The sequence below is a fragment of the Trachypithecus francoisi genome, unplaced genomic scaffold (genome assembly GCF_009764315.1).
Source record: "Trachypithecus francoisi isolate TF-2019V2 unplaced genomic scaffold, Tfra_2.0 Lachesis_group20, whole genome shotgun sequence".
NCBI lineage: Eukaryota > Metazoa > Chordata > Mammalia > Primates > Cercopithecidae > Trachypithecus > Trachypithecus francoisi.
This window is the reverse complement of record NW_022681466.1, coordinates 38063276-38082464: the sequence shown is the minus strand read 5'-3', so window position 1 is coordinate 38082464 and position 19189 is coordinate 38063276. Positions and strand designations below refer to the sequence as shown.

The 19189-nt window shown below is 47.2% G+C and overlaps 1 protein-coding gene across 4 annotated transcripts in view; it reads left to right on the top strand.

The window, feature by feature from the left end:
• ACACA (acetyl-CoA carboxylase alpha) overlaps window positions 1–19189 on the top strand; it is a 338866-nt gene that overhangs the window by 41493 nt on the left and 278184 nt on the right. For 2 of the 4 annotated variants that reach the window (XM_033183815.1, XM_033183813.1), the window contains exon 1: window positions 16798–17077. The gene's annotated coding sequence lies outside the window, so the exon portion shown is untranslated. Of the gene's footprint in view, window positions 1–5564; window positions 5683–7968; window positions 8087–9540; window positions 9849–16797; window positions 17078–19189 lie in introns of those variants that run through there. The other 2 variants (XM_033183814.1, XM_033183816.1) reach the window with 2 other exon arrangements.

The window sequence follows — 19189 nt, the reverse complement described above, 5'->3', positions numbered from 1 at the left end:
TAGTATCTACAGTAATAATCTGTAGACTTTGTGATGGCATAGATAGATGGAGCATAAAAGAGAATGAAGGGCCGGGTGCGGTGGCTCACGCCTGTAATCCCAGAGCTTTGGGAGGCTGAGGCGGGTGGATCACCTGAGGTTGGGAGTTCGAGATCAGCCTGACCAACATGGAGAAACCCCATCTCTACTAAAAATACAAAAATTAGCTGGGCATGGTGGCGCATGTTTGTGATCCCAGCTACTTGGGAGACTGAGGTAGGAGGATCGCTTGAACCTGGGAGGTGGAGGTTGTGATGAGCTGAGATTGCACCATTGCACTCCAGTCTGGGCAACAAGAGTGAAAATACATCTCAAAAAAAAAAAAAAAAAAGAGAGAATGAAGATCTACTCTGTCTTTATCAAACTCTAGAGCTTCTTTGGTCTTGTTTTGTTTTGGAGACAGGGTTATTTTTTGTAGACAGGGTCTCACTGTGTTGCCCAGACTGGTCTCAAACTCCTGAGCTCCAGCAATCTGCCCACCTTGGCCTCCCAAAGTGCTGGGATTACAGGTGTGAGCCACTGCACCCGGCCTAGATAACTTTTTCAAACAGTTTTGCTGTGAGAAAGAAAGCAGAGAAATGAGACCACTGACTAGAGGGAACATAAATGCCTCACGTCTTTATTGGTCCGAGCAAGTCTTTATTCGTCCTCCCTACCCTCTTGCTCCCAACTGCCTGCTTCTCTTAGCAGAGGAGGTGGTTAGGGCAGAGGGGCTTCTTTGCCTTCCTTGGGTTTTGTGATTTTTGCTTACTATTTCCTTAACATGATGACCTGATTCTCTGCTCCTGTGAGGTATTATCACCTTCCCTCCTGTTGCTCTGTTTGAAACTCTGTACGTTACTTCCTAGATGCCACGGTACAATGCTGCCACCTTGGAGCAGGAGTAGGAACTGATCTGAGGGCTTGCTCTTCTCATTCAGTGTCACAAGGTGGCAAAAGAGATCACTTTTCCCAAAAGAGACCTTGTGCTTGGCCAAAGATGAAGTCTAAGAGTTTTCTTTGATCACCTCTCAGACCCTACCTTTTTCTTTTGTAATTTAAAGACTGTAAAGTCAGCCTGGGCCAGGTGTGGTAGTTCACACCTGTAATCCCAGCATGTTGGGAGGCCAAGGCGGTTGGATCACTTGAGGTCAGGAGTTTGAGACCAGCTTGACTAACATGGTGAAACCTTGTTTCTACTAAAAATACAAAATTAGCCGGGCGCAGTGGCTTAAGCCTGTAATCCTAGCACTTTGGGAGGCCCAGACGGGCGGATCACGAGGTCAGGAGATCGAGACCATCCTGGCTAACACGGTGAAACCCCGTCTCTACTAAAAACTCTAAAAAAAACTAGCCGGACAAGGTGGCGGGTGCCTGTAGTCCCAGCTACTCGGGAGGCTGAGGCAGGAGAACGGCGTAAACCCGGGAGGCGGAGCTTGCAGTGAGCTGAGATCCGGGGCCACTGCACTCTGTACTCCAGCCCTGGCGACAAAGCGAGACTCCGTCTCAAAAAAAAAAAAAAAAAATACAAAATTAGCCAGGAGTGGTATCGCACGTCTCTAATCCCAGCTACTTGGGAGGCTGAGGCAGGATAATTGTTTGAACTCGGGAAGCAGAGGTTGTGCTGAGCCAACAGCATGCCACTGCACTCCATCCTGAGTGACAGAGCAAGACTCCATCTAAAAAAAAAAAAAAAAGGTCAGCATGTATATTGGAGTAGACCATACTGTTGGGGACAGAGAGGTGGAAGATTATGGGCACTGTGGCTCACGCCCATAATCCCAGCACTTTGGGAGGCTGAGTCGGGTGGATCACGAGGTCAGGAGTTCAAGACCAGCCAACATGGTGAAACCCCATCTCTACTAAAAATACAAAAATTATCCGGCATGGTGGCACATGCCTATAGTCCCAGCTACTTGGGAAGCTGAGGCAGGAGAATCTCTTGAACCCGGGAGGCGGAGGTTGCAGTGAGCCGAGATCGTGTCATTGCACTCCAGCCTGGGTGACAGCGTGAGACTCCATCCCCCACCTCCCCACAAAAAAATCCAAGAGTAGACAAGTAGATCCATGTTTCTATTATTCCTAATAGACTATTTCTCTACTGCTAGATATTTTGACTGACTTTCTAAGCATTTGGAATATCAGTGGAGCAGAGTATATCTCTTCTGATCTCCTTTTCCCACAAAACAAAACAAAACAAACAAAAAAAACACATCAGATTTGCCAGGAAAAAAGTTATGAGTTTTATGACATGTGTAGTTTATTTTGTTTTTATTTTTGTTTTTTGAGACAGAGCCGCACTCTGTCGCCCAGGCTGGAGTGCAGTGGTGCAACCTTGGCTCACTGCAAGCTCCGCTTCCCAGGTTCATGCCATTCTCCTGCCTCAGCCTCCCGAGTAGCTGGGACTGTAGGCGCCTGCCACCACGCTTGGCTCATTTTTTGTATTTTTAGTAGAGACAGGGTTTCACCATGTTAGCCAGGATGGTCTCCATCTGACCTCGTGATCCGCCCACCTGAGCCTCCCAAAGTGCTGGGATTACAGGCGTGAGCCACCGTGCCCGGCCGACATAAGCAGTTTAGAGATATGATGTTGGGGGAGAATAGGAACTAGGACCAAATGGATGAATCAGGATGGGTCTGTAGAAGGAGCACTTGACAGGAAGCCAGGAGGCCTACCCTAGGCTCTTTAATGGACTAAATCAATTTGAACAAGTCACTTGTCTTCTCTTGGCCTCTATTTTGATTTCTGTAATAAGGTGGTTGGACAAAATGGCCTCCAAGGCCTCTTCTAGCTTTAAAATTATTGTGCCTGCATACTATGCTACTCTTTTTTTTTTTTTTTTTTGAGACGGAGTCTCGCTCTGTCATCCAGGCTGGAATGCCTCGGCTCACTACAAGCTCCGCCTCCTGGGTTAACGCCATTCTCCTGCCTCAGCCTCCCGAGTAGCTGGGACTACAGGCGCCCACCACCACTCCTGGCCAATTTTTTGTATTTTTAGTAGAGATGGGGTTTCACTGTGTTAGCCAGGATGGTCTTGATCTCCTGACCTTGTGATCTGCCTGCCTTGGCCTCCCAAAGTGCTGGGGTTACAGGCATGAGCCACCACGCCTGGCCTATGCTACTCTTTTTAAACGCTGCATGCCATTTTGTTCATTTGTTTTGGTTTGGTTTTAAATTTAAAAAAAATTTAATAATGGAGGCAGGGTCTCACTATGTTGCCAAAGCTGGTCTTGAACTCCTGGGCTCAAGCAGTCCTCCCACCCCAGCCTCTCAAAGTGCTGGGATTATAGGGAGGAGCCACCAGCGTGACCATTTTAATTCTTTCTTTCTTTCTTTTTTTTTTTTTTGAGACAGAGTCTTGCTCTGTTGCCCAGGCTGGAGTATGGTGGTGTGATTTCGGCTCACTGCAACCACTGCCTCCCAGGTCCAAACCATTCTCTTGCCTCAGCCTCCCGAGTAGCTGATTAAAAGCACCCGCCACCACGCCTGGCTAACTTTTGTATTTTTAGTAGAGACGGGATTTCACCATGTTGGCCAGGCTGGTCTCAAACTCCTGACCTCAAGTGATCCGCCCGCCTCAGCCTCCCAAAGTGCTGGGATTACAGGTGTAAGCTACCCGGCCCAGCTGCGGCGGTTTTTAAATTGTGGAATATACCATATATACAGGAGAGTATATAGAACATAAGTATATTTTCAATAATAATAATACTGAAAAGGTGAACATATGTTACCATCACCCAAATTAAGAAATTGAACATTGCCAGCATCATGGATGCTCTTTACATGTCTGTGCCTCTGATCCTCTGGTCTCGTTCCTCCTCCCAATCTTTATTTTTCCATGTTTTGTAAAATCATGGAACTCTTGGCTGGGTGCGGTGACTCATGCCTGTAATCCCAGCACTCTGGGAGGCTGAGTCAGGTGAATCACCTGAGGTCAGGAGTTCAAGACCAGCCTGACCAACATGGAGAAACACTGTTTCTACTGAAAATACAAAATTAGCCTGGTGTGGTAGCAGATGCCTGTAATCCCAGCTACTCGGGAGGCTGACGCAGGAGAATCACTTGAATGCGGGAGGTGGAGGTTGAGGTGAGCCAAGATCTCAACATTGCACTCCAGCCTGGGCAATAAGAGCGAAACTCCGTCTCAAAAACAAACAAACAAACAAACTGAACTATCTATATATGTATCACTAAAAATATTTTGTTTACTTTTGAATATTATATAAATGGAATCAAACTCTATGTTTTTTTGTTTTGTTTTTTTTTTTTGAGATAGAGTCTTGCTGTGTTGCCCAAGCTGGAGTGCAGTGGCACAGTCTCGGCTCACTGCAACCTCCACCTCCTGGGTTCAAGCAATTCTCCTGCCTCAGCCTCCGAAGTAGTTGAGACTACAGGCACACACCACCATGTCCAGCTAATTTTTTGGGGGGGAGTTTTTAGTAGAGACAGGGTTTCACCGTGTTGCCCAGGCTGGTCTTTAGCTACTGAGCTCAGGCAATCCGCATGCCTCGGCCTCCCAAAGTGCTAGGATTATAGACGTGAGCCACCACACCTGGCCAATGTTTGTATTTTTAATAGGGACAGGGTTTCAGCATGTTGACCAGGCTGGTCTTGAACTTCTGACCTCAAGTGATCCGCCCGCCTCAGCCTCCTAAAGTGCTGGGATTACAGGCGTGAGCCACCGCGTCTGGCCTGGAAATTTCTTTTATGTGTTCTCCCAGTCACTACTCACCATCAGAAGTAAATATTATCCGCCAGACACTGTGGCTTACACCTCTAATCCCAGCACTTTGGGAAGCTGAGGTGGGTGGATCACTTGAGGTCGGGAGTTCAAGATCAGCCTGGCCAACATGGTGAAACCCTGTTTCCACTAAATATACACAAATTAGATGGGCATGGTGGCTCATGCCTGTAGTCCCAGCTACTCAGGAGTCGAGATTGGGTCACTGCACTCCAGCCTTGGTGACAGAGCGAGACTCTGTCTCAAAAAAAAAAAAGGGGGGGGCTGGGCATGGTGGCTCATGCCTGTAATCCCAGCACTTTGAGAGGCCAAGGCAGACAGATCACCTGAGGTCGGGAGTTGGAGACTAGCCTGGCCAACATGGTGAAACCTCGTCTCTACTAAAAATACAAAAATTAACTGGGTGTGGTGGTGTGCACCTGTAATCCCAGCTACTTGGGAGGCTGAGGCAGGACAATTGCTTGAACCTGGGAGGCGGAAGTTGTAGTGAGCCGAGATCATGCCACTGCCCTCCAGCCTACAGTTATAGAGCAAGACTCCATCCCAAAAAACAAAAACAAAAACAAAAACAAAAACAAAACGTATTATCCAGATTCTTGCCATCACAAATGAGTTTTGCCTTTTTTTTGTTTGTTTTTTCTAGAAATGGGGTCTCTCTCTCTCTCTGTGTGTGTTGCCCAGGCCGGATTTGAACTCCTAGGCTCAAGTGATCCTCCCACCTCAACTTCCTGAATAGCTGAGACTACAGGGGCATGCACCTGGCTTGTTTTGCCCATTTTTTGTTTGTTTGTTTTATTTTGACAGGGTCTTGCTATGTCACCCAGGCTGGAGTGGAATTGTGTGATCAAGACTCACTGAAGCCTCCAACTCCTGGGCTCAAGCAATTCTCCCACCTCAGCCTCCCAAGTAGCTGGGACTACAGGCATGTATCACCATGCCCAGCTAAATTGTTTATAATTTTTGTGAGACAGGGTCTCCCTATGTTGCCCAAGCTGGTCGTGAACTCCTGGCCTCAAGTGATCCTCCTGCTTTAGCCTCTCAAAGTGCTAGAATTATAGGCATGAGCCCACGGGTACCTGGCCTGTTTTGCCTGTTTTTGTAGCAGGAAACATACATTTTTTGCTCAACATTATGTTGGTAAAGTTCATCCATATTACTTCACGTAGCAATCATCTGTTCATTCTCATTGCTTTATAATATTTCATTGTATGCATGTATCACAATTTATTTATTCATTCTACTGTTGAGAGACATTTGTGTTGTTTCCAGTTTGTAGCCATGATGAAGTGTTTCTGGGGCAGTTTTGAAAGTTTCTCCAGGGTATAAATCCAGAAGTTCTGGTTATAGGGTATGCAGAGTATGTACAACTTTACCAATTAATGCCAAACTGTTTTCTAAGGGATTGTCCTCATTACACTACTACTTGTAATATACGTAAGTTCCTACTGTTACACATCCTTGCCAAAGGGGCCAAATAATCTTTCCTGCATGATGCAATAATAAGCCTGGGCAGGGCCAGGCATACTTACACGTGCCTTTGGTTGGTTCTCAGAAGCTCAGGCCACAGTCATTTGCTCCCTCCAAGTAAGGGTAAGGATTCATAATATCCCAAGGTCCCTGATCACATGCTCCATTAACCTGGAAATAATGGGGTGGATGGGTTGGTGAACAGAATTTTTATTTTATTATTATTATTATTTTAGATGAAGTCTTGCTCTTGTCACCCAGGCTAGAGTGCAATGGTGCAATTCTGGCTCACTGCAACCACCACCACCTGGGATCAAGTGATTCTCCTGCCTCAACTTCCCGAGTAGGTGGGATTACAGGTTCCCACCACCACGCCCAGCTAATTTTTGTATTTTTTGTAGAGATAGGGTTTCACATTGTTGACCAGGCTGGTCTCGAACTCCTGACCTCAGATGATTCACCCACCTCGGCCTCCCAAAGTGCTGGGATTACAGGTGTGAACCACCGTGCCCAGCCACTGAATTTTTTTTTTTTTTTGAGATGGAGTCTTGCTCTGTCGTCCAGGTGGAGTGCAGTGGTACGAACACAGCTCACTGTAACCTCCACCCCCCCGGTTCAAGTAATTCTCCTTCCTCAGCCTCCCTCGTAGCTAAGACAGAGTCTCCACTCTGTTGCTCAGGGTGAGTGCAGGGGGCAGTGAATTTAGTAACGACACAATTTCCTTTTTTTTTTTTTTTGAGACGGAGTCTCCCTCTGTCTTGCCTAGGCTGGAGGGCAGTGGCGCAATCTCGGTTCACTGCAACCTCTGCCTCCCGGGTTCAAGCGATTCTCCTTTCTCAGCCTCCCAAGTAACTGGGACTATAGTTGTGCGCCACTACACCCGGCTAATTTTGCATTTTTAGTAGACATGGGGTTTCACATGTTGGCCAGGCTCACCTTGAACTCCTGTCCTCAGGTGATCCACCCACCTCGGCCACTCATAGTGTTGGGATTACAGGCATGAGCCACCGCACGTGGCAATCACAATTTCTGAATCAAGTAAGGATCCATATGCACTCTGTTCTGTATTGAGCACTAATAGGAAATGAAAGAACAGGAACATGGAGAGAAAGGGGACAGTAATATTTTCTGTGTGCCTACTATCTTCCAAGCTGTGTGCCAGAAGCTTCACATTTTGGTCACATCATTTCATCCAAAACACCACCTTAGAAGGTAGGCTTTATATCCTGAATATAAGATAGACATATATAATATAGATAAGGAAACTGAGGCTCAGAAAGGGGTCACTTCCTCAAGGTCACAGAGCTAATTAGTGACAGAGTCAGGATTTAAAGCATGGTCTGTCTGATGAAAGAGCTCAAGCTGTTTACAATACAGAGCACAGAGAAGGTCGAGTTGCTGCCGCCCTTGAGACTGACACTGCCAATACCAAGAATCAGTTCTTCTCAGTTTTGCTTGCCTCTATTCACCCCCAAAACTATGTTATTCAACTGATTATGACCATCTTGTTCATTGATTGAAGCTACATTTCCTTGTCATGGATTTTTTTGTTGTCTTTAGTCTTTCTACCTTTTTCTTTTTCCATTCAGAAAATTGGGCACATCAGCACAATAGGTCCACTGATAAACAAGATGTGTGGTGGAAAATAACTTTCTACCTGCAGGTCTAGGAGTTAACCAGAGGTGAGAATTTTTTTTTTTTTTTTTTTTTTTTTCTGAGGCGGAGTCTTGCTGTCACCCAGGCTGGAGGGCAGTTGCACAATCTTGGCTCACTGCAACCTCTGCCTCCCGGATTCAATGAATTCTCCTGCCTCAGCCTCCCAAGTAGCTGGGATTACAGGCGCCTGTCACCACATCCAGGTAATTTTTGTATTTTTAGTAGATGCAGGGTTTCTCTATGTTGGCCATGCTGGTCTCAAACTCCTGACCTCAGGTAATCCTACTGCCTCGGCCTCCCAAAGTGCTGGGATTACAGGCATGAGCCACCACGTCCAGCCCAGAGGTGAGATTTTTAAAAAGACGTGACATTCGTATGTTTATTGCGGCACTCTTCACAATAGCAAAGACTTGGAACCAACCCAAATGTCCATCAGTGATAGACTGGATTAAGAAAATGTGGCACATATACACCATGGAATACTATGAATCATAAAAAGGATGAGTTCATGTTCTTTGTAGGAACATGGATGAACCTGGAAACCATCATTCTGAGCAAACTATCGCAAGGACAGTAAACCAAACACCACATGTTCTCACTCATAGGTGGGAACTGAACAATGAGAAAGACACAGGAAGGGGAACACACCTGGGTCTGTCATGGGGTAGGGGAAGAGAGGAGGGATAGCATTAGGAGATATACCTAATGTAAATGACGAGTTAATGGGTGCAGCACACCAACACGGCACATGTATACATATGTAACAAACCTGCACGTGGTGCACATGTACCCTAGAACTTAAAGTATAATAACAAAAAAAAAAGATGTGACATTGTGAAATCTTCTGCCCTAAGATATGACATACAGGAAAATTTTAATACAGAAGGTATTAAAAGGATAAAAAGAAATTGAATGATGGCTCAAGTTTTCTTGACGATAAAGGCTCTACAAAAGTATTAATGTTATATTTTATTATGTATTGTGTTTCATATATAATAAAAACAATAGAGAGTGAAGGTAGAAGACAATGAAGTAAATATGTAGCAGGAAAAACCTGAACCTGATATAGGAATAATGGAGACACTAGGGAAGTCTAAAGAGAAGGTAGGGACAGGGGCAGGAAATAAACTTGCCAGGAGCATCTTCATGGCTTTAGAGGAAAGTGAAGTCGGGGATGGCTAGGCTATAAAGCTGATCAACATAAAATGTCAGAATCCTATGATTGGGCAAGACCCAAACAAGTCATCTTGTCCATTTTGCTGTCTTTTTTTTTGAGACGGAGTCTCGCTCTGTCGCCCAGGCTGGAGTGCAGTGGCCGGATCTCAGCTCACTGCAAGCTCCGCCTCCCAGGTTTACGCCATTCTCCTGCCTCAGCTGTCTTTAAAGAGCCCTTTAAAATTTCTCCAGGCATTTTAGTTGTGGTGTGTAGGACTTAGAAAGGGATTTATAAAAACATATATATTGCAGGCATCATGGAGGAAGAAGCTAAGATTTGGTAACTGGCTGAAGTATAGAGACTGGAAGTGTTTGCTATTGGATAAGGAAGGAGTGAGAGCAGAAGTGCCACGTGAAAACCCTGTGTCCATGTGAAAACATTGTGGGGAGTCTCTACCATTCACGCTGTCCTTCATTGTGCAATTCTACCTTTCATCATTAGGACCAGACTTATAAAGTGGCCTCCCTGAGGACATTTTCTGACCTTATGTTATGAAGTTCCTTCAGGCTCTTAATTCTGGATAAACTGGAGTGATTAACAAGAGGAAAGAGACATAGTATTCAGACAAGGACTTTGGGTCTTATTTTTCCTTTATATCACAACTGGAGCCACAATTGTGGGCAAGGCACTGACTTTCTTGATGAATTCTGTCCATCTGTAAAGCAGCTAAATATCCCACTGGAGGCTTTGCCTCTCAGAGACAACGTGAAGACGGATAAGCAGGCACCAGGAGCAGAGTGGCCTCTCAGGTACAGAGCTAATCTTTATTTCAGTCAATGAAGTGCTTACTAATAGAAATACCTAGTCCTACTCAAAGAGCTATAAAAGGGGGTAGCAAACTATACGAGATGGTCTCTGCCTTCAGGATTTAACGGGAGAGCCAAAACCAGTATGCAGACAAAAAAATTATATCCTAATTAAATTCTGAACTGTGGGCCAGGCACAGTGGCTCCCATCTGTAATGCCAGCATTTTGGGAGGCAAAGGTGGGAGGATCATTTGAGGTCAGGCATTTGAGACCAGCCTGGCCAACATAGTGAGACTCTGTCTCTACCAGAAATACAAAAATTGGCTGGGCATGGTGGTACACACCTGTGATTCCAGCTACCCGGGAGGCTGAGGCAGGAGAATCTCTTGAACCCAAGAGGTGGAGGTTGCAGTCAGCAGACAACGTGCCACTGAACTCCATTCCAGCCTGGAAGACAGAGCGAGACTCTGTCTCAAAAAAAAAAAAAAAAAAAAAAAATTCTGGCTGGGCACGGTGGCTCACACCTGTAATCCCAGCACTTTGGGAGGCGGAGGTGGGCAGATCACGAGGTCAGGAGATTGAGACCATCCTGGCTAACACGGTGAAACCTCATCTCTACTAAAAATACAAAAAATTAGCTGGGCATGGTGGTGGGCACCTGTAGTCCCAGCTACTCAGGAGGCTGAGGCAGGAGAATGGCATGAACCCGGGAGGGGGAGCTTGCAGTGAGCCAATATTGCGCCACTGCACTCCAGCCTGCGCGACAGAGCGAGACTCCGTCTCAAAAAAAAAAAAAAAAAAAAAAAATTCTGAACTGTGTGGTATGACCATATTGCCACAAGAATTCAGAGGAGAGAGAGATCAGTGAAAGCTGGAGAAGTAAGATAAATCTTGGAGAAAATGGGACTTCTAAGGACTAGAAAGATTCAGAAAAACAGGAGAAAAGTTGGATAAGTCTGCCGCCATAAACAAAGGTATAAGGATAAGAATAAGCATGGCAATTGCCAGAAGCCAGATTAAAGTACAACTATTCGTGGCCAGTAGGAAATAATATCCCAATAATTCCTCTATCCTCTGTCCTAAAGACTGACCACTGATCTTGTTATCTACAGAATTTGGATTCATGGTGAGATAGCCCCAGGACAGGGGGTTCTTCATGGTTCTCTTTTCTTTTCTTTTCTTTTCTTTTCCTTTCCTTTCTTTTCCTTTCCTTTCCTTTCCTTTCCTTTCCTTTCCTTTCCTTTCCTTTCCTTCCCCTTTCCTTCCCCTTCCCTTCCCCTTTCCTTTCCTTTCTTTCTTTCTTTTGAGACGGGGTCTCTCTCTGTCTCCCAGGCTGGAGTGCAGTAGTGCTGTTAGCTCACGGCAGCCTCTGCTTCTTGGGTTCAAGCAATTCTCCTGCCTCAGCCTCCTAAGTAGCTGGGATTATAGGTGCCCACCACCATGCCAGGCTGATTTGTGTACTTTTAGTAGACACGGGTTTTTGCCATGTTGGCCAGCCTGGTCTTGAACTCCTGACCTCAGATGATCCGCCTGTTTCAGCCTCCCAAAGTGCTGGGATTACAGTCATGAGCCACCATGCCTGGCCTCTTTTCTTTTCTTTTTTTTGAGATGGAGTCTTGCTTTGTTGCCCAGGCTGGAGTACAGTGGCACAATCTCGGCTCACTGCAACCTCTGTCTCCTGGGTCCAAGTGATTCTCCTGTCTCAGTCTCCCAAGTAGCTGGGACTACAGGCACATACCACCACGCCCAGCAATTTTTTATTTTTATTTTTATTTTTATTTTTATTTTTTGAGACGGAATCTGGCTCTGTCGCCCAGGCTGGAGTGCAGTGGCCAGATCTCAGCTCACTGCAAGCTCCGCCTCCCGGGTTTACGCCATTCTCCCGCCTCAGCCTCCTGAGTAGCTGGGACTACAGGCGCCTGCCACCTCACCCGGCTAGATTTTTGTATTTTTTTAGTAGAGACGGGGTCTCACCGTGTTAGCCAGGATGGTCTTGATCTCCTGACCTCGTGATCCGCCCGTCTCGGCCTCCCAAAGTGCTGGGATTACAGGTTTGAACCACTGCGCCCGGCCTATTTTTATTTTTTTTGACAGAGTCTCTCTCTGTCACCCAGGCTGGAGTGCAGTGACATGAGCTCAGCTCACTGAAACCTCTGCCTCCTGGGTTCAAACAGTTCTCCTGCCTCAGCCTCCTGAGTAGCTGGGATTATAGGCGCCTGCCACCACACCCCGCTAATTTTTTGTATTTTTAATACAGACGGGGTTTCACCATATTGGCCAGGCTAGTCTTGAATTCCTGACCTCAGGTGATCCACCCACCTCAGCCTCCCAAAGTGCTGGGTTTACAGGCATAAGCCACCGTGCCCTGCCGCAAATTTAGTAGAGACAGGGTCTCACTATGTTGGCCAGGCTGGTCTAGAACTCCTGACCTCGGGTGATCCACCCGCCTTGCGCTCCCAAAGTGCTGGGATTATAGGCGTGAGCCACCGTGCCCAACCCATGGTTCTATTTTCTATTAAGGCACTTTCTTTCCTCCCTTGATTCAACTCAAGTCTGACTTGAGAGACTTTCTTTTTTTTTTTTTTTTTTTTTTTTTTTTTTGAGACGGAGTCTCACTCTGTCGCCCAGGCTGGAGTGCAGTGGCCGGATCTCAGCTCACTGCAAGCTCCACCTCCCGGGTTCACGCCATTCTCCTGTCTCAGCCTCCCGAGTAGCTGGGACTACAGGCGCCCGCCTCGTCGCCCGGCTAGTTTTTTGTATTTTTTTAGTAGAGACGGGGTTTCACCGTATTAGCCAGGATGGTCTCGATCTCCTGACCTCGTGATCCGCCCGTCTCGGCCTCCCAAAGTGCTGGGATTACAGGCTTGAGCCACCGCGCCCGGCCGAGACTTTCTTGTCCTAAGAGTGACAGGTATTGAAGGCCTTGTTCAACAGAGACTCTGGCAGCAAAGAGGGGAACAATAATGACAAATCTTAAATGACTGTTCTCAAACTTCAGGGTGATTAATTATTAGGGATGCTTTAAAAAAAGAAAAAGTCGGCTGGGTCCAGTGGCTCATGCCTGTAATCCCAGCACTTTGGGAGACCAAGGCGGGTGGATCACAAGGTCAGGAGTTCATGATCAGTCTGACCAACATGGTGAAGCCTCGTCTCTACTAAAAGTACAAAAATTAGCTGGGCATGGTGGCCTGCACCAGTAATCCCAGCTACTTGGGTTGGGAGGCTGAGGCAGAAGAATCGCTTGAACCCAGGAGGCGGAGGTTGCAGTGATCCGAGATCGTGCCACTGCACTCCAGCCTGGGTGACAGAGTGAGACTCCGTTTCAAAAAAAAAGAAAAAGAGAAAAAGTCAACCAGGTGTGGTGGCATGTCCCTGTAGTCCCAGCTACTTGAGAGGCTGAGGTGGCAGGATCGCTTGAGCCCAGGAGTTGAGGCTGCAGTGAGTCGTGATTGTGCTGCTGCACAAAAAAAAAAAAAAAAAGGGCTGGGAATCTGCATTTTTAACAAGTACCCTAGTGTTTGTTTCTTCAGGTGGTCAGTGGGACATACTTTGAGAAACGATGCCCTAATCTAAATATTTGACCTAAAAATGCCAAATGAAGCTGCCTGGCCAGTGGCGCATATAATGTTTATATATATATATCTGGGTTTATCAATTTTTGAGAATTTATCTTTTCTCATCTATTGCTATTACAAATTCATATGGCTATCTTCTAAAGAGTGTGACACAGACACTCTGTTTTAATGTGTTAGTTTTGTCTTCTTAAATAGACTATACTCATCTCGAAGACAGGGACCTCTCATACTTTCCTGACTTTACCCACAGGAAGATAAGAAAGCAACTTTAAGGTTGGAAGGTAGCTGGGCTGCTCAGGATGAATCCCTAATACCTTTACATCACCTTGAAAACCCTGGAAGTCATATATTTGGGATTTTGTATTCGTTTTCTAGGGCTGCTATAAGAAAGTACCACAGACTGGTGGCTTAAACAACAGAAATGCATTTCCTCACAGTTCTGAAGGCTAGCAGTCCAAGATTAAGGTGTCAGCAGTTAGTTTTTTTTCTGGTATTTTCTCCTTGGCTTGAAGATGGCCATGGACGCCCTATGTCTTCATAGGATGTTCCCTCTGTGTGTGTGTCTGTGTCCTCATCACTTTGTCTTATAAGGACGCCAGTCATACTGGATTAGGGCCCACCCTTATGACCTCATTTTAATTTAATTACTTCTGTAAAGACTTTGTCTCCAAATATACTCACATTCTGAGGTACTAGGGGTTAGGACTTCAACATACGAATTTTGGGATACAATTCAGCCCATAACAGACCTCTAGTGTCAGCTTCTAGAAATGTACCACTCATCCTTCTCTTCCATTTGTTAGTCTCATATAGTAAGTTCTCTCCACCCTTTGGTTCTCCTCCCCCGCCTCTTACATAATAGCTTGTGTAGCAAGAACTCATGGAGCAGCTCTAAAGAACCTACAGTAGGGATGGGCAGGTTGTGGCATGCACCAAACACCATAGCACTCAGGGGTTGCTGAAATTCCAGTTGTACTGTCTTAAAGACACAGCTCTTTTCTCATTCTCTGCCCAGCTGTCTTAGCATTTGGTGGTAACAATTAGATTATTAGATCCTCTGTAAGTGACCTTGGTATCGTAACTCATCCTTCCTTAATTTTTTTTTTCACCGTAGCTTTTATTACGCCTTTCCTTGGCTAGTTCTTTAGAAAGCTCAATTATTTAAAATAGAAAGCTCAATTATTTAAAATAATCAGTGAGGTCAAAAGCAGGACATGCAAGGGCTGGCTGAAATTTCACATAAGGACAGTTTTTGAGGGTAAATCCCTGGTTTTGTAGAGCTCCTAAAGCTGGTAAACAGCAACACCATTAAGAATCCTAGGGAGACTTGGCGTGGTGGCTCACGCCTGTAATCCCAGCACTTTGGGAGGCCAAGGTGGGCGGATCACGAGGTCAAGAGATCGAGACCATCCTGGCCAATATGGTGAAACCCCGTCTCTACTAAAAATACAAAAATTAGCTGGACTTGGTGGTGCGTGCCTGGAGTCCCAGCTATTCGGGAGGCTGAGGCAGGAGAATCACTTGAACCTGGGAGGCGGAGGTTGCAGTGAGCTGAGATTGCACCACTGCACTCCAACCTGGGCAACAGAGCGAGACTCCATCTCAAAAATAAAAAACAAAAAAGAATCCTGAGGAAAGAATTCCTATTACTTAATAGGATCTAGGAAAGGTAAAAGAACGATAAGAGGCAACCTCATGGTTTTTAGTTCTTTCCAAAGTCACTCCCTTCATGTCAGCTTCAGAGACTGCTGTTATGGAAAGACAAGGCTTCCCTCTTCCCAGGCCATGTTTTTCAGTTAGTCAAATCAAACATCTTACTAAACCAGGAAGTCTTGCTCAATTATCTTTTCCCCCCCACCTTTGTCTAGCTGATAGATATCTCAGTGATACAATTATTGTGAAATATGAATCACTGTTCTGTAAAGTCCACATCTTCTTTCCTATGTTCTCTGCTTCCAATCCCTGTTATTTAATTAATTTATTTAGAGATGGGGTCTTTTTACATTGCCAGTGCTGGGGTGCAGTGGCTACTCACAGGCGCAGGCACAGCACACGACATATAGCCTTGACCTCCTTGCCCCAAGCCATCCACCCACCTCAGCCTTCTGAGGAGGTGGGACTAGAGTCCAGGTACATACCACCGTGCTTGACCCTATTATTTTAAAAATGAGTTGATAAATTCTTGGGGAAGCCCCACCTAGTGGGATTATGAGGGCTCCTGGATGAATATTGTTCCCTGTTGGACCAATCTTTTCCTCTTCCTGCCTCGGCTTCGGCCAATAACTTCTTACCTGGGGCATGTATTTCTATCCTATTCACGTTTTACCCTCTGGCATAGAGCTTGTTCTCACCTAACTGTCTTCCTCTACACTTCTGGCCTTCCTCACAAGTTTGTAAGCATTAAGAAGGTGCTGTGCATGCTTCATTAAATTCTTCCTTGTATGGGTTGAGTTCACCCTGTTCTTCTCAAGCGCAATTTTCCCCAAGTTTCTTCCCTAAGCAATGTTTGTATTGTGTTGGGACCCCTTCCAGTTATTATTAATTTTCAACACACAGCTACCATGAAAATCTTGCTATGAAGTAAATGGCGAAACTACAGACACGGATTGGCTTCCTCTCAAAGGCTCGGCGTGCCCACAGTGGAGGACGGGAAGCATTCTCCAGTCCGAAAAGTCTGGAACGCTTTGGCAACTACTTTGCTCAGGGCAGGCAGAAGACGGTGGTTCTTTGGTACATTCCCCTTCTTAACTGAGCTTCGTTTACTGAAGCTCCTCCTCAACACGCCAGGATCCAGCATGTGTAACACCTTTCGAGTCGGCTGTCTTGGGGCTGAGGGGCGAAACGGGGGGCTGGTTATGGAGTTCCAGCATGGGGTTACTTAGCCCGCCCAGGCTTGCAAACCAGCCAGCGTGATGAGGACAGGTGGTGGACGCGATTGCCCACCTCTTGTTAATGTGTTAGAATTTAACAGACAATTAAACGGGCCCGCACGCCGCCTGCCCCACTCAGCCCGCCTTAATTCTGGGTTCCCTTCCCCCCGCTACAGGCCGGCTAGTCCTGGTCCCTCACTTGGGACGCCTCTGTCCCTGATGCGAGGCGCATGCTGGACCGCTTTCCCCACTCCCCTCTCCGCCAGGGGGAGGAGCCGAGGGGCTGGCCCCGCACCCGACTGTGGCGGAAGGGGCCGCGAAGGCCGGGCCACGGGCGCCACGGCTGCCCAGGGCCCGCCCGCGGCCCGCCCGCCCTCTAGCCGCTCAGCCCCGAATGGCAGATCCGCGCTCGGACCATCGGCATCGCCTCACATCGCCCCGCCCCGCGCCGCCCTCCCATTGGCTGCCGCTGAGCTCGGGGCCCGCGCCTGGCCCCCCCGGCGGCCCTGGCCGCGCCGCAGCCCGGAGCGGGGTCAGAGGTGAACGGCTTGGAGTAACCCCGGACGTAGTCACCTCATGGGGCTCGCCGGCTGAGGTGGGAGGCAGCAGGGGCGGGGCGGGGGCGGGTCAGGTCCCCTGAAGCCCCGCCCCTTCTCCGTGTGCGGGGCCGGCCTAGTGCTGCGCGCCTGTCAGCCATCGCCCGAGTTGCCGACTTCTCCTCCCGCCCAGCAGTGTCTCCACGCAGGGCCTCCGGAACCACCCGACCGCACACGTTGCCACCCTGAGGTGAGGTGACGACCGGCTCAGAACCTGTGACCGGGGGCCTGGAGAAGCTGGGGCCAAGGGAGGGGCGGCGTTAAGCATGGGGCCGCCTCCCATTCTCCGCCCGCCCGCACTCGGCCTGGGCTCCACACCATCCAGACCCGGTGCCGGGCAGCCTAACCCTTCCCGCGGCTCTGAGGCCTTGAGGTCCCCTCCCTAGAGACATGGAGAGGTCTGGGGTCTCGGGAGGTGGGAGCTCAGATCTCGGAACTGGGAGGCGTACAACTCAGGGCTCCTCTAGAAAGGGGCTGGGGTTTCTCCCTGGCGCTCGCCCCCCACCCCTCCCAGCTCCAGCGTGGTGTGATTCCTTCCAGACCCCTCTCCAATCCGATTCTGGGCTCGGGAGAGAGAGAAGACCACGTGGGAAGGGGGCGTTGCGGGTTGGGTCTGATTGCATTGAAAGTCCTCTCTCTCTTGCAGGGTGAGGTGTGGGGTGCAGACCTCACTTGCTCTCTCCGTGGCTTTGTATCGTGGCGAGAGCCAGGGCCAGGCAGGTTGTCCCTGCCAGTTCCTGTTCCCAGGATTTTATTGTGTTATCTGAGAGGGACGTAGTAAACGTACATGCCTTTTGTTACTCTCTCCCCGTTTGCCATGCTGATCAAGGGAAGTTACTGGAAACAGGACGTAGGAAGCTGATGTGAAGCTAATGATTTCACAGGAAAATGTGCGTGAAGGCCCTACCCGGATCGGGGCCAACATTAGTTTGGATTTGGAAGTGGGAGAGTGGACACTAATGGGCACTTGAAATCAGCTCTAAAAATCAGGGACTTAGTGTAGGCCTTGTGGGTTTTATAGAGGCATTTAAGAATATAACTGCTCAGGAGAAATACTTTAATTTCAGATATTTTTGTTTAGGGGTTTAAGACTGGAATAAAAAAAAAGACCCTAGGCCTTCCTAATTCCGTTTCTACTTAAGCGATGTTTCAGTAATTTTCTAATGTGTGGATAAACCTAATAACCACATCTTCAGTCTCAGAAGTTTATTTCCTTGAATTTTCTCTCTGTTTCCATTCATTTTTTCCCTCCCAATTCGGTAGTATAGATTGAGAAGTATGCTTTCTTTGGTTACATGGTCTCTTCTCCCTCAGCAGGGAGGAATACTCATATTTGTCCCTTCTTGAGCGCGATGCCCTGGGTGTCTGTGATGAGGATTTCTGTGCTGCTTATTTGATTGGCACTTTTCAGAAAAGCATTGTGGCCTAATAGAGCAAGACCACCGTTTACCTATCCAGATAGATGCCTGCTTGCTACAAATAGCAAGTTTCTTCCCACTTCTCTTGCCTCAGTTTCTTCATTTCTCAATAAAACTGAATGCATAACAGGAGGACTGATGTGAACCCAAGAATATTAAACATTTTAAAGTGGGCATATGAAAGATGCCAAAGGTAAAGTATTAATTTATGAAGCCATCTGTGTTTACTAGTGTTGTAGAATTTTGTTGTTTTGTTTGTTTGAGATGGAGTCTTGCTCTGTTGCCTAGACTAGAGTTTCTATGGTGTGATCTCGGCTCACTGCAACGTTGTCTCCGGGTTTCAAGCGATTCTCCTGCCTCAGCCTCCTGAGTAGCTGGGATTACACGCGTGTGCCACTATGCCAGGCTAATTTTAGTATTTTCGGTAGAGACAGGTTTCACCATGTTGGTCAGGCTGGTCTCCAACTCCTGACCTCAGGTGATCCACCCTCCTCGGCCTCCCAAAGTGCTGGGATTATAGGCATGAGCCACCACGCTGGGCTTGTTTTATTTTGATTTACCAGTGCATAAATAGAAATACATCAAGCATAAGATTAAACCACTTTTTAAAAAGGAAGTCTTGGGAAATGGTGGCATTTATCTTAGTGAATTTATAGTTCAATAACTAGGTAATGATGAAGACCTGGTATTGTGAAAGTCAGCCTCGGAGAACACTCACTCCTCTGATGTTGACCTCTCTAAAGTGCTGTGAGCAGGTTCAGGTGTACATCACTGCGTAACACTATTTCCTTTGCCGTCAGTGATTGGGAAAATTTTTATACCTGTCATGTGGACTGGTTTAACAGGTCTAGGACTAGTGGATTTCTTTCTTTAAAATCTTTTTT